Here is a 16,248-nt window from a genome sequence, read left to right as displayed (position 1 = left end):
ATACTTGCTGTTCCTATCACCTCACTTCTGATTTTTTTTATTTTTATATATATATAAGTGTAGTTGGACTATAAAATAGAGAAAGCATATTCAAGAAAATCTCCTCTGATTGGTCACAGGAGTCTGACTTAATTGAAACCTTCTGTATGGCAGGAAGAATTCTGGGACTTTGGCATTTTCCCAAGAATCCTCAGAATGTTAGTTTTTTTAGACTCTCTCTCTCTCTCTCTCTCTCTCTCTCTCTCTCTCTCTCTCTCTCTTCCCTCATCCAGCGGTGTCTTACATCAGCTTACTGTGCCTGAATGTGAGAACTGAGAGAACTTCGTAGAGAAAGAAAAACCCTTGTCTTTTCCTCCTGTTACTCATACATTACTTGGAATTAAGAAAGCCCTGGACAAATGGTCTGAAAAAAAAACAACCCAAGCAGTAAGTTTGCATTATGTCTGGATTTTTCTTTGTTATCTTTTATTATTTAATTCGTTAGTTCGGTAATTACCTCAGTTTGATTTATGAGAATGTGTATATGAGTGATTGTGATGGTTTTAAGATGATTTAATGTGTATCAGTGCTCTGCCGTTGTCTTTGTGTTAAAGCTTGCATTGGACAGCCACTGTTTGCATGGCAGACTAAAATAGCGGATAGCAGAGCAACTTGATCCAGTGAACTTTTGCAAACCAGCTGTTCTGAATTTACTTTTTTAACAAGGTGGCTATCATACATGTTCTAGCTTGTTAAATTTCACATAAGTGTACTCAAAGTATTTTTATTCTGCTCGGAAATTATATTGTATTAGTATTGTCCCTCGATCAGGACTTTCTTTCTCCTTCCCTTTTTTATGCAGCTTTGTGGAGATATAAATGTGGCCCTTTTTGTAGTATGTAGTATCAAATTTTAAGTTTATGTGAGGTATAAATAAAGTACAGTGGCCCTAAAAAGTATTTGGACAAATGAGCCTGTCTTAAATGTATGACCACTTCAATGTATAAATATAGTTTGATATCTTGATAATCACACCTTTTAAAGCAAAATGGTCCGCAAAAAATTAAAGTTTTTAACTGATAAAACCCACTTTTCAATAGTATTAGTATAATTATCATAAATTATGAATTTCACCTGTGGTTACTTTGCTAGACACCTGACTGAACTTGAGGGGATTTGACTTTGTACATCCTCTAAAAATTACCACAAAAAAATGACAAAAGGTCATTTGTTTTGACATTTTTAAGTGTCCAAACACTTTCGGGGCCGCTGTATATCCTCCCACTGTGCAAATCAACCTGGTTTGTGTAGGACGTGGTTCATGACCTCACTACCGGCATTACTCAGTGATGACCTTTCCAAGACCTTAACGATTCGTCTGAACTGCGAATCAGTTTTATACATTCTGTAAGCATTTATGTACGAAAACACTAGAGCTTTATTTACAGCCAAAGCTGTTGTTTGCTATATTTTTAATGTTTTGTTCAGATAGCAAAAAGGCTATAATGAGGCTGGTTGTTGTGTTAGGACATACAGTACACTGATTACAGTTGAACATTGGAAATAATAATGCTTTAAAACATTTACATTTCATATACATTAATGTAATTTAACTTCCCATCAACTCTGGTAAAGGGTGGAAAAAGATTTACAAACCTTTAGGATTGTTTACATGCAATTTAGCTCAGTGCTTGCAGGTCAGGGTAAGGAGTAATAGTGATCTCAATCTCTTTCAGACCCTTTAGTGGATAAAGAGACTGCAGAGAGACCCCCTGGTACATTTAACACTGAATGTTGCATTCAAGCCAGGCCTACAGTATAGTAATGCATATACTACCATATTAATGCTTTTCCATATTTTGTTATTATGATGCTTACATTGCAAAGCTATTATAAATAATAATTCTTAAGTCATATACTTGTACATTACATTTTACTTGATTTGGACCAATGAAACCATTATCTGAAGTTCAGTTTCACTTTACATTTGGCTGCAGTAATTTAATATTCTGTTTATGTATTTGTTTTACCTTCACAGTCTAAGTACACTGAAAAAATTATTGGATAAAAATGTATACAAATTAAGTGAGTTTATGCTTAAAACAAGAAAAAAAATCTGTAAATGAAGTAAGAAATAGGTTTTGAATTAGGTTTATTTTTCTGACCCCACTGTTAGATCTTTTTTTTTTATTTTTTATTTTTACTTGCTTTATTTTGATTTTAAGACATTTTGGTTCTCAAGTAAATGTATCTTGTTTTAGATATTTGTACTGGACAACAAGGCAAAACACTAAGAAAATCATTTTTGCAGTGTATTCATTTTGGCAGAAATCCTTAATTTTGTCATCTTAGCTGATACGTTTAGTTTAATTGGCATTAACCTTTCCAATTCATGGGAAGTCAGTAAATTGCATTATTCCTACTGTACTAGACATCCCAGCTCTTGATACAGTACCACTTCCTAGATCAATGTATTGCTGTAAAATCAGAAACTTTTCTCACTGTTACATTGGTCTCGACTGTGTAACAAGAAATAATATGTTTGTTAGTGTCCATATACCTTACACACACTTTAAAAAAAAATAAAGTTTCCAAAAATAGTTTTTTTTTCAGTGATGCCATTGAAGAACCATTTTTGGTTCTTCAGTGAACCTTTCAGAGAACCTTTCAGTGAACAGTTCTTAAAAGAGGCATTTTTTTTCTTAGTATGAACAATTTAAAAATCTAAAGAACCTTTTTTTCACTATAAAGAACCTTCTGTGGACTGGAACTCAAACCATCAGATTGGATAGACAAAGGAAGAAAAAATATATATATATGTGCGTATGTAATTTATGTAATATATGAATAAGTTGGCTGCAGTCGTTTTTATTTATATATATATATATATATATATATATATATATATATATATATATATATATATATATATATAATATAAGTAGATTGACAGTTATGATTTGGATAAGAGTGAGCATGGCAGGCTAAAGAGTGGATATGTGCAAATCTGCTCTTTTAGAAATATATGTTGACATTTCAGTAAGAAAGCACCCACTACTTGCTTTGAGTCTTGTATGATTCATGCAACACTTCATAAACTGACTGTTGTTTTTCAAAAAGAAAATAGAAAATGATTTTTCCACTGGCACAGATTAAGTCTGTAATTTAAGTCTGAAAGCTCAGGAGAGAGTATATGTTACATTCCAGTGTGTTTTGTGCAGGTGCATATATGAAGTTCACCGGAAAACGGCTTCATTCAAACTATGACCCATTGGACCATATAGCTTTACACTGTAAATAGCACTCTAAAAATCTGAAAGTGATCTTCAGCTCTAAGAATTTTAACAGCTGACTGCTTATTTCATTTGAAATCATTTTAAATTGCATATGATTGTGCGATTGTACTCTCGTCTTACAAAGACCATTTCAAGAAATTAAATAGGCAAGATTTTGACTATTTCTATTTTTTCCAACAAATAACTATTTCTTTTTTCAAAGCATTTTCTTACCATCTGATATTAGCAGACATTGTTTCATACTGTTTGTGGCCTTTTAATTATCTAATAGCAGCACTATGTAGTTATGCTAACCGTACAGTATATGACACCTTTGTCAAAATGACGTTTTCAGTCACCTGTGCTTTAGGTTAGTTAACCTTTACTCATCACAAAACCTCATGATTCTGTAACATGTGTCGTTGCACTTGCATCTGTTTTTGCCATCACTTGGCTCTAATTTTGCTGGAACTGCCATTTGATTTGAATTTATGCATTTCCATGAAAGTAAAATATCTGCAGCACTATGACCATTGCTTTAGGGAGGTATGAAAGAGGTTTCAAATGAAAAACACATGGTCTTTCTCTTCATACCTAAATTTACAGGCGTGTGAATATCAGCCTGGCGAATAAGATCCATTTACTCCAGCGGTAAGTTGAATGCCAAATAAAATGCACTATTGTATTTGAGAGCTGAATTACACTGAGACACCACGACAAAGAGAGAAACTATGTTTGGAATGAGTGGCGCAAATGCTTACATCTCCACAGGATTTTTAAATACATCATTATGAAGTTTCCACTGCATTCATTTTTAAATGATATGATTCAAATCTTGACAGTTATTTACAATGAGCAGTGAAGGGAGGCTCGAAAATTCAACCGAAAGTGCATATAGTCATCTTGATAGGTGCCGTTTGAACAGCCCTTCACTGTCATTTTCTGGTTATTTGGTTGGTTAAGTGCTGATCCCAGATCTCGGAAAGCTCTCGCTTGCAAGGCCACAAATTGAAACCAGATTTTGACACTGATGCATGGTGATATTGAATTGAGGCCTTTAGATAATGTATGACCTATCTGTCCTCCATTCTATGAAGCTGTCATTAGCTTCTCTGCTATATTCTATAATGAAGCTTAGAGAATTGTTTGTCAAGAGCAAAGCTTATATGGAAAATATTAATATATAAAGCTAAATATTAAATATAATAATTAGAATATATAATAATTATTTTGAAGACTGCGCAATGCAACCATCATATTAAACTATGTAACTGAGTCAATGACCAAGTCCAAGTGCATTATTTCCTTGTAAAATAATTTGATAAATTCATGACGTATATCTCTTTATTCTATAAAACCTATTTAGTTTGAATACATTTAAATAATGCATCATATTTTATGTTTTGTGAACATAACCCCCCAAAATGTCAGGTGGTGCAACTGTCCGAACAAATGAACAGACTAAGAAAACTATTTAAATTGGTGTTTTAATAATACGGAATTAAAAACTAAATACTATGGCATAATTTTAGGTTTGAAACCTTTCATCTAAACAACTTTTATAAATATCAGTAGTTTTAAAGCTGTTGAGATCATTAAAAAACTTTTGTCCAGCAAAATTTGTATATTTGTATAATCTCAAATGTCAGGGTGGCACAACTGCAAACATGGCTCTTTTATTATGAAGTGACAAGGTAATTACAGTAAACATGAAAATGCATCATCCAGAGGACCACAATTGATCTTTGTTGCACAGGTTTGTAGATGCTGGTAAAAACTGCTAATTTCAAGTATGGGTAGGTTGGTACAATTTCCATGTTAGGTAGTATAACTACAGTATATACATAGAGCTATTTGGTTGTACCACCTGACCAAAAAAAAAAAAAAAAAAAAAAAAAACTTAAAAATGAATTTAAACACTGAAATGTTATTTAACAACTGAAACTTGTTAAAACACACACCAAATACTTTTAATATAAAAAAAGACCCAATTACATTAATATGATACTACCGTATGCATCCTTTAGTCTCTATCCACCAAAAAGTCCTTGACCTGAAAAAGACACTGTTCCTGCTCTAAACATTATTACTATACATGACTCAAATATTCTCGATGTGGCACAGGAAAAAGTGCATAAAGATAAAAGCTTTGCATATAAAATGTGCTTTACTCTTTGTCGTTGTGGTTTGCAGAGCACATTAAGAAAATACTTACCTTACATGTTTATACCAAATGCTAATTCAGCTGTAAAAATGGACTAGCTTTTGCATAGATACTTGTTGCGATACCTTGCAGTGAGCCCCACTATGAATTTAAATTCAAAGAGCACACTGTGTCCTCATTGCAAAATCACTGACACTATTTTTGACTTTCATTTCCTTTTTCCTGATATGGGCCTCATGCTGTTTATGAGGTAACCAGGCTCTGCGCGAGGCCACGTTTTACTTTAAAGCGATCTTCACCTATTGCATCTGAATTTTGTTGACTAAAGTGCCTAGAAGGCCGTGTGTAATATGTAATTGACTCGTTTTGCCAAGTTGCACTGAAGAGCCAGTATTGTGGTTTGGAATCAGCTAAATCCTACTATATTTACACTAAGAGGTCTCACGAGGGGCACGGCCTTTTTGTGCACTATTGGCGCTCTGTGCTAGGAGGTGTAATAAGTTCCTTCAAATCACTGATGGTTTCTGTTATCAGATAAAAAGGTGTTTAGTGTGATTTTCTGGAATTACGTTTTCTCAGTAGTAGTATTCTAGTGTGTTACTGAGAGTCTGTTTATGGTTAGAATCTCTGGGATTGCTGTTCTTTAGGGAAAATGTATTTCTCACCACAAAACTTCTGTTAAATAGACATAACACATATTTATTTTTCCCTTCTTAGTTTAAGCTTTTCTTTATAATAATTATAGTATAGGGCTATATATATATTAGAAACTTGATTCTAAAATGTTTAAAATGATTACTTTTTAACTATACTGATAAGAAAAATATTTCAGAGCAGTTGAGCGCAATAATCTTCAGAATTAAAGGGATAGTTCACCCAAAAATGAAAATTTGATGTTTATCTGCTTACCCCCAGGGCATCCAAGATGTAGATGTCTTTGTTTCTTAAGTAGAACAAAAATGATGATTTTTAACTCCAACCGTTGCCGTCTGTCAGTCATATAATGCATGTCAATGGGAACTTTGTCTATAAGAGTAAAAAAAACATGCAAACACAAATCCAAATTAAACCCTGCGGCTTTGGTGTCCTGAGACACGAAACGATCAGTTTGTGCAAAAAAACGAACAGTATTTCTATATTTTTTTTAACCTCTAAAACACCACTCTGTCTAACTGCCCTGCATATCCGAGGTCAGAAAACGCATTCTGATGACGGAAGTCTGAAGATTAATGTCTTGCGCTTTGCTTCAATGAGTGCGAGACATCACTTCCGTTGTCAGAGCGCGTTCAGACCTCACTAATCGGATGCGCAGGGCAGTTGGACATAGTGGTGTTTTATAGGTAAAAAATGGTATAAATACTGTTCGGTTTCTCGCACAAACCGATTGTTTCGTGTCTTAGGACATCAATGTGTCGTCACGAGCCACAGGGTTTAATTTGGATTTGTCTGTCATGTTTTTTTTGACTCTTATAGATGTAATTCCCATTGACATGCATTATGCGACTGACAGACTGCAACGGTTGGAGTTAAAAATCATCATTTGTGTTCTACTGAAGAAACAAAGTCACCTAAATCTTGGATGCCCTGGGGGTAAGCAGATAAACATCAAATTTTCATTTTTGGTTAAACTCTCCCTTTAAGGCCTGTTCACACAAAAAAAACGATATAATGATAAATATATAGTTCTAAAAATCATTCTAAATATAAATGAATAGCAGAGTCCACACCATAACTATGGCGAAAACAGAACAGAGAAATTATATATATTAATAATATTATGATTTAATATTAAATATTATATATTACTTATATATATATATATATATATATATATATATATATATATATTTTTTTTTTTTTTTTTTTTTAGAGATGATGAACGATAAAAACATTGACAGCAAATCAGAATCCATTCTGCTTTAAAGAGCTATTTAAAGTGGTAGATGACAAAACTGCAACATACTCTTAGAATAAACAACCCAATCTCACGGCAATTCTTCTAAATCGTTTGTATTTTTACGAGTTGACACATTCGTACGATTTCATACGAATGACCTACCCCAAACCCCACCCCTAAACCTAACCGTCACTGGGGTTTAGACAAATCGTATGAATTCGCACGAGTGAGGTCGTATGAATTCATACGAATTAGCCACCTCGTAAAATAAGTCCGAATTGGTCGTGAGATAGCGTTGCAACAAACCATGCGTTATTGTTTATTGGTGTGGATGCTAATATAGTTAACGTTATGGTTATCTTTATAGTTATTGTTCTTGGTGTGAATTGACCCTTCGCCGGGAGTTTAACAAGCGATCTAACCAATCAGAACGCCGCATCCGCCATTTTGTCCAACAAAGCAGCCAGTAGTTAGAAGATTAACCTCGGTGGAGTTAAACTTGAAAAATGGTGTGTATTGACGTCTTTCCGCGTTTTAAACTACATTCCTTCTCATGTTCATTAATGTTTATTTGATGTTATAAATGAACTAGTAGGAAGAGATGATCGGTTTACGATCCTCTTGAGCTGAGGCACTACAGCAATCTGTGGCGACACATTACAGAGCAACAAAACGTTTTTTATTGTTTGAATTTCTTAAAAAAAAAAACTACACAGTTTGAAAGCTGGGACTTTGTTTAATATCATAAGTAACCTGCTTTGTCTTTTCTGTCGACGTGTCAGTATCCTCTTTGCTACGTGATGTATTTTTCACTGTGTTTGGTGTGACAGCGGCACGGCTTGTCAGACAAAGCAACAGTAACTAAGGTGGGCGAGTCTTTGCAAAGGGTCAATTGGCTTTTTATCATATTCGAAAGAAATATTTAGAATGGCAACACTCACTGCGGTTTTTAAGCTTGGGCCCTCCAAATTAGTTCATTAAAGTGTTTCATTCTTTTTTGTAATTAATAATCTTGTTAAAAACTAATGCAAAGCTCTTGTGAGACTAAATAACTCAAAAGTTATAAAAAGGCCTTTAGATAAACTGATGGTTCTACTAACACTAGTAAATGGAGACTAAAGGCCTTTTTACACCACTTGTGTGTTGCATTTTTACTGATCAGATCACTTGGCTTTACTGAATCAGATTGTTCACTTGGCCACATAAACGTGTCTCCGCAAAACGGATATAAATTCGATCTTCAATTCCCACGCTATATGCAAATTTAACAGAGTTCACATCAATGAAACCAACAGATATGAGCTGCATTTTTCTTATCATCAGTTAATTTCAAGATCAAAGGAGAAATATGAGAAAGAGCGGCATTGGCACTGGGAAGATCATTTAGTCTCACTACTTTAGACAGCAAAAGTGTTTTTGTTCTCCAAACTTCCATGTTGCAATGTGGAATATTCCTCGCATTAAGACACTAAAACAAATATAATATGAAAAAAAAAAAATCATGATGGATCTTCTTTACATTGATGTGGCAGATGTGCTTTAACAGATAGACAGTTGCTTATGTCCACATGTGGGAGACACAGATTTGAATCTGCCCTATGCTGCTTCCTGATTCCATTCCCCTTTTCTAATGCTTAAATGTTTCTAAGGCATAGTGGCTGAAGTTCAGGGCTAGACATTTACTGGTCCAAACCTCTTCAGGGAGATTGTCACAAGTGTAAAGTATATCACCATTTAAAAGTTTGGGTCATAAGATTTTTTTATGTTTTTGAAAGACGTCTTATGCCCACTAGGACTGTATTTATTTGATTATAATAATAATAATAATAATAATAATACATATAATATAATGAAATATTGTTACAATTTAATTATTATTACAATTTTATTTTTTTTAATGTAATTTATTCCTGTGATGGCAAAGATGTATTTTCAGCAGTCATTATTCCAGTCTTCAGTTTCACACAATGCTTCTAATCATTATGCTGATTCGGTGCTCAAGAATCATTTCTTATTATTGTCAAGGTTGAAAACTATTGTGCTTGCTTTATTTTTATGTGGAAAGCTTGATGCATTTTTTTCAATGAAAAGACAGTTCAAAAGAACAGCATTTATTTGAAATATAATTTTTTTGTAACAACGTAAAAGTCTTTACTTTCTTTTTTGATCAGATTTTCTTTAAACATACTGTACCCCAAATGTACCCCAAACCTTTGAACTAATTGTGACTACTTGCACTTTTAATGTCTTCTTTGAAGCATGACGTATGAAGCATGGCAGGTGATTTAGAAAGCTGCAGCATGAATTTAGAGTCGCTGGTAAAATGATTTTAAACATTCCAATGTACTTGGGTGCCACAAATGTGAAACTTTAACAGTTGCTAAATATAAAGTGCCAGTCTGTCTGAAAGTCTGCAATGTCTGAAATTTTAAAAACCATCCATATTCTGAAATGGTTGCCTACTTTGTCTTCTCAATTTATGTGATTAGGTCATGACAGCTTTATAATGCAGTATACCACTAGCATACACACACAGACTGGTTTTAGAGACAAATCTCTTATTACTTCCCTCGTTGTGCCCCATCTGCCCATGTCCCTTTCCATTATTCTCATCTGGCTCCTTGCAGAATCACTCAGTGTGAACACTTTGAAACGTGACATTTGAGGAATGGCCCCATAGGGCTGGTACCAATTTCCAACACCACAGGCCCTTTAATCATATATTATGCTGTAAATGTGTGGAGCACATATGAATGCTTCAGTGGCAATGGTCCAGTAATTCCATATGATTACTAAAAATCTCACTGTGACCTAGATCATCTGCTCTGTTCACACTCAGCCTGAAATAGGTTTATCATTAAAGTTCATAAACCAAGGGACTTCACCTAAACTACTGCATGTTGCTGCGCAGTACGGGAATACCATTTGAAATACCTCTGAGAGTAATAAACTTCCAACATTCACTGCTGAGAGAATTAAAAACAATTGTGGGATTTTCTGTATGCAGACCATTAAAGTCACAGTGCGGTTTGGATTCAAATGACACCTTAGTGTCATCCATTATCAAATATTTACCAGCTTTACTAGATTGAACATGCATTTATTGATTAATTTGATTCAAAACTTGATTACTATTCATAAATACAATACACAATACAATTTAATAATAAATACATATAAAATATTATTGTATTTGCAATTGCATTAACTTGATCTTAAAAGTTATCACTGAAATTGAATGTTAACGAAGTGTTAAAAGTGTTTTGAACTTGGGAATGTGACTTTGGGTAATGCTGGCAGAATAACACACCAAAGAATCCTCTCCCCACTGCGCCGTAACCCCGGTATGCACTGCAGTGAGTAATTGAGGGTCCTTGTAACCCAGGTCATGACTGCGCTTTCCCCTGTGTGGTATCCCCTCTGCTTGGGAGTTCACAGAGAGGTTTGCAGAGTCACACATGTTAAACAAACAGGGTTGTCCCTGGGGAGACAAAGCACATTTATAAGAGTTGAGTTAGTTGTTTCTCATTATTGAGCCCTCAAAGCCCCTCGAAACCACACCAGGTGGTTCTTCATTGAATGTTCGGCTGTTTTTTTTTTTTTTTAATTATTATTATTATTATTATTTTATTTATTTTGTGGTTATTTATTTGTTTATGTCATTTGCCACTTTAAATGCTCAAGCTCTTAAAGCGGAATGGATTCTGATTGGCAGCCAATGTTTTTATTGTTCATCAGCTAAAAAAAATTATTCCAATGATATTGTTGATATAGTTGTGGTGTGGATTCTTAAATTCTTTAACATTTTTAGAACTGTATCTTCATCATTATAGTTATCCGAAGTAATCCGATGGCTCCGTGAGGCCTCCATAGGGAGCAATGACACTTCCTCTGTCAAGATCCATAAAGGTACTAAAAACATATTTAAATCAGTTCATGTGAGTACAGTGGCTCAATATTAATATTATAAAGCGACGAGAATACTTTTGGTGCGGCAAAAAAACCCAAAATAACGACTTATATAGTGATGGCCGATTTCAAAACAATGCTTCAGAAAGCATCGGAGCATTGTGAATCTGTGTGTCGTATCTGCAGTTCGGAGCACCAAAGTCACGTGATTTCAGCAGTTTGGCGGTTTGACCCGCGATCCGATTCATGATTCGATACACTGATTCATTTATGCTCCGATGCTTTCTGAAGCAGTGTTTTGAAATCGGTCATCACTACATAATTAAATATTTTGTTTTTTTGCCGCACCAAAAGTCGCAGTTCTTGTCGCTTTATAATATTAACATTGAGCCACTGTACTCACATGAACTGATTTAAATATGTTTTTAGTACCTTTATGTATCTTGACAGAGGAAGTGACATTGCTCCCTATGGAGGCCTCACGGAGCCATCGGATTTCAACTAAAATATCTTAATTTGTGTTCCAAAGATTAACGAAGGTCTTACGGGTGTGAAACGACATGAGGGTAAGTAATAAATGACAGAATTTTCATTTTTGGGTGAACTAACCCTTTAAAATGTAAATTACCCCAAACTTTACTCACCCTCAAGCCATCCTAGGTGTATATGACTTTCTTCTTTCTGATGAACACAATCGAAGGTATATAAATAAATATCCTAACAAATCTTAAACTAATTCTTTAATACTAATGAATTGAGGTCACAGGTATGTGTTTACAGAGTATTTTACAATGGCTTCGAACGCGGCTCGAATTAAGGACCGAAATCATCAGTTTTATGAAATGCGATTCAATTAATGCATTCTTAGTTTGGCAGATGTGTCCAAATGCTTTGGAGCCACTCTGTTATTTAAATAAAGGGAGGGCAAATGCTAATTGCCCTATTCATGGTGATAAAGTCACGTTAAACTTTGTTATTGTATCTTTACAGAGTTCCTCTGATTAGCCTTCTTAACTTTGTGAATGTTCAAAGGGTGTTTTGTATGTTGAGTCTATGGGGCTTTTGACAGTCTTTTAAAACTTCTTTGAAATGCTCGACCTTAAATGAGGCACAAGAAGCAGAAATGCCTGATCACACGTGTTCATATATAGGGCACTCCTACTCCAATCCTGTGAGGAAAGTTGTGTTTGGCTGATGATGAAGACTTTTCTTGGCTTGTTAAGGCATCCAACAGAGATCCAAAGTCACTTTTGTTCCAGCCTTAAAAATTTTATGCTGAACTTATATAACTTTGATAAATGTGCATGCTGCTGTTTCAATCAGAAAATGTATGTTTAGTTCAAAATAGTTTTTAGTGACACAACAAGGATTGGTTAATGAAGACACAGTTACTGATAATGATTCTACTTGTAGTTTTTGCTTTTACAATTAGGCACTTTATGGTTTTACAAGATTGGTTCTAATTGGTAGTACCATTTACTAGATATTTTGTATTATAATGAACAAATTTGCTTTTTTCTTTTCAATTACAATAAATAGTCGCTATGAGGAATATAGTCGCTATGAGGAATATAGTCGCATGGACCCGTATGGGGTTACATAACCCATCATGAATCATGTGTTGAGACCTTCAAAGAACCAGGACAGTCATGCACAGTTAAAACCAGTGAGTAATCCTGCGCTTGTTGACAATCCAGCATTTATATCTCATTTTCTCCATTATAATTAAAGCAAGCTTAGTTCTAGTCTGCAGCATCTTTTTAAAACTAAATATAGTTGACTGAATGATTGAAACAGTCATGTAACATTGAGTTTTGTAGAATATATCCTGATATATCCTTCCCCTAATCATTTGTTATAAGCGGATCTGTTGTTCACTGGTGTTTGAGAACATACATGTTGTGTAATAAGCTGCCAGTACTATTTCATAGTATGATCATTTGAGGGGGAAGTGACATTTTGACTGAACTGGTCATTCATACTGGCACTAACACATTCTCTGAGGTAATGTCTGACCAACAGTCAGACAGTCCACATCCCCTGGTCAGTTTTTTATTTTCTTGTGTTGTCAAGGCCAGAAACATACACTGCAAGTAGACAAATGTAGACATGAATGCTCAGCCAATGCATTGCAAATGCGCTATCCTGTTAAACACACTTAGCAAGAGCTCTCGTTTGCACATTTGCATCATTGAACGATATGTAATTTAGGAAAGAAACAATGCATGAATTAACTATATAGGCCCATAAATAACCAAGTGTTCGCATTCACATTATTTTGTGTTTTGCCATTAACTAAATCCGTAGTTCTCAACATGTAGATATGCAGTCTAGCTGGGTTTTGTTAAAAGTTTTACATAATTTTACAAACATCTTTGTATTATTTTCCAATAAAAATGGAAATATCAAATTCTTAATGGAACAAAATACACATATATTCAAAACATATATTTAAATGGTCTAAATGTATTTTTACAAATATATATAATCTGTGGAAGGCATAGGACCATAAAATGTTAATCAAATTATTATATTCGGTTCCAGTGAAATAATACGATGTTCTACCTGCCTGTCAATGTATGATTTTACATACCCTCGTGCACCCTGTTTGCGCAGACATCATACGTCATTAGCGTGTTTCATGCTATGCAGACAGATGTCAGTCACAGAGCAACACAAACAAACTGCAGCCACCTTTTACAGTTCCTCCCGAATCAAAACAGCGAGCTTATGCTGCGTTCACACCATAACTTCTGTATTATTAACACCAAAATGAATCTGCAGCAGTCAGGTACAAGCTCTCTAAGTTGTTAACATTCATTATTATTGTAATGTTATGTGCTTTAAGACATTTAACGCCATCTCTTAGGACGCTTTGCCAAGAGCAGCTGTGTGTGTGTGTGTGTTCATGTGTTTTGGAGGAGGCGTGGCTTTGGATGGCAATTTGCAGGGAGGGTGTGATCGTATGCTTTCAATGCTAGCAGACTAACATTAGCATTTTCCAGATCACCTACTGCACCTTTAATGCAGCTAGCTAAGCTACTACTCTATAGAAGAATTAGCTAAGATATGCTGAAAGCTTCTCTTAGAGAAACTAGCTATTTATGCTATAAACTAGCTAACATGACAAGTATTTTTCTACATTTAAGCTACATCATGTTTTATTTGTAAATACAAACCCGATTCCAAAAAAGTTGTGACACTGTACAAATTGTGAATAAAAACAGAATGCAATGATGTGGAAGTTTCAAATTTCAATATTTTATTCAGAATACAACATAGATGACATATCAAATGTTTAAACTAAGAAAATTTATCATTTTAAGGGAAAAATAAGTTGATTTTATATTTCATGGCATCAACACATCTCAAAAAAGTTGGGACAAGGCCATGTTTACCACTGTGTGGCATCCCCTCTTCTTTTTATAACAGTCTGCAAATGTCTGGGGACTGAAGAGACAAGTTGCTCAAGTTTAGGAATAGGAATGTTGTCCCATTCTTGTCTAATACAGGCTTCTAGTTGCTCAACTGTCTTAGGTCTTCTTTGTCTATCTTCCTCATTATGATGCACCAAATGTTTTCTATGGGTGAAAGATCTGGACTGCAGTCTGGCCATTTCAGTACCCAAATCCTTCTTCTACGCAGCCATGATGTTGTAATTGATGCAGTATGTGGTCTGGCATTGTCATGTTGGAAAACGCAAGGTCTTCCCTGAAAGAGACGACGTCTGGATGGTAGCATATGTTGTTCTAGAACTTGGATATACCTTTCAGCATTGATGGTGCCTTTCCAGATGTGTAAGCTGCCCATGCCACACGCACTTATGCAACCCCATACCATCAGACATGCAGGCTTCTGAACTGAGCGCTGATAACAACTTGGGTTGTCCTTGTCCTCTTTAGTCTGGATGACATGGCTTCCCAGTTTTCTAAAAAGAACTTCAAATTTTGATTAGTTTGACCACAGAACAGTTTTCCACTTTGCCACAGTCCATTTTAAATGAGCTTTGGCCCAGAGAAAATATCTGCGCTTCTGGATCATGTTTAGATATGGCTTCTTTTTTTGACCTATAGAGATTTAGCGGGCAACGGCGAATGGCACGGTGGATTGTGTTCACTGACAATGTTTTCTGGAAGTATCCCTGAGCCCATGTTGTGATTTCCATTACAGTAGCATTCCTGTATGTGATGCAGTGCCGTCTAAGGGCCCGAAGATCACGGGCATCCAGTATGGTTTTCCGGCCTTGACCCTTACACACAGAGATTGTTCCAGATTCTCTGAATCTTTGGGTGATATTATGCACTGTAGATGATGATAACGTCAAACTCTTTGCAGTTTTTCTCTGAGAAACTCTTTTCTGATATTGCTCCACTATTTTTCGCCGCAGTATTGGGGGAATTGGTGATCCTCTGCCCATCTTGACTCCTGAGAGACACTGCCACTCTGAGAGGCTCTTTTTATACCCAATCATGTTGCCAATTGACCTAATAAGTTGCAAATTGGTCCTCCAGCTTTTCCTTATATGTAAATTTAACTTTTCCATCCTCTTATTGCTACCTGTCCCAACTTTTTTGGAATGTGTAGCTCTCATGAAATCCTAAATGAGCCAATATTTGGCATGACTTTCAACATTTGATATGTTAGCTATATTCTATTGTGAATAAAATATAAGTTTATGAGATTTGTAAATTATTGCATTCCTTTTTTATTCACAATTTGTATAGTGTCCCAACTTTTTTGGAATCGGGTTTGTATAAAATACTGTATGGGTTATGTTTGGTTTCATTGTGTTTTTAGGGTATGTTTACATGAGAACAATGTACTAAAAACTGAAAAGTTCTTCCTTTGCAGGAGACAATGTTGTCAAAACGATCCCCATTCACAGGGATCTGTGAAAACAACAAAAATGCTGTATTATGCTGCCAGGCCACTGGTTGTAAAGAAACTTTGTAAAGAAGCATAACGCACCTATAGACTGAACACGAAATTTGCATGCGCATGACGTCACCATTTTCACAAGATTG

At 35.1% G+C, this 16,248-nt stretch overlaps 1 protein-coding gene across 4 annotated transcripts in view; it reads left to right on the top strand.

The window, feature by feature from the left end:
• The first annotated feature begins 294 nt into the window (after positions 1 to 294).
• The window catches only part of ddr2a (discoidin domain receptor tyrosine kinase 2a), a 38,838-nt gene continuing 22,884 nt past the window's right edge, over positions 295 to 16,248 (top strand). For all 4 annotated transcript variants that reach the window (XM_067373039.1, XM_067373040.1, XM_067373038.1 and 1 more), the window contains exon 1: positions 295 to 426. The gene's annotated coding sequence lies outside the window, so the exon portion shown is untranslated. The remainder of the gene's footprint in view (positions 427 to 16,248) is intronic.

The sequence above is a fragment of the Chanodichthys erythropterus genome, chromosome 21 (genome assembly GCF_024489055.1).
Source record: "Chanodichthys erythropterus isolate Z2021 chromosome 21, ASM2448905v1, whole genome shotgun sequence".
Lineage (NCBI taxonomy): Eukaryota > Metazoa > Chordata > Actinopteri > Cypriniformes > Xenocyprididae > Chanodichthys > Chanodichthys erythropterus.
Note: the sequence above shows the minus strand (reverse complement) of the source record. Positions and strands in the feature narration are given on the sequence as shown.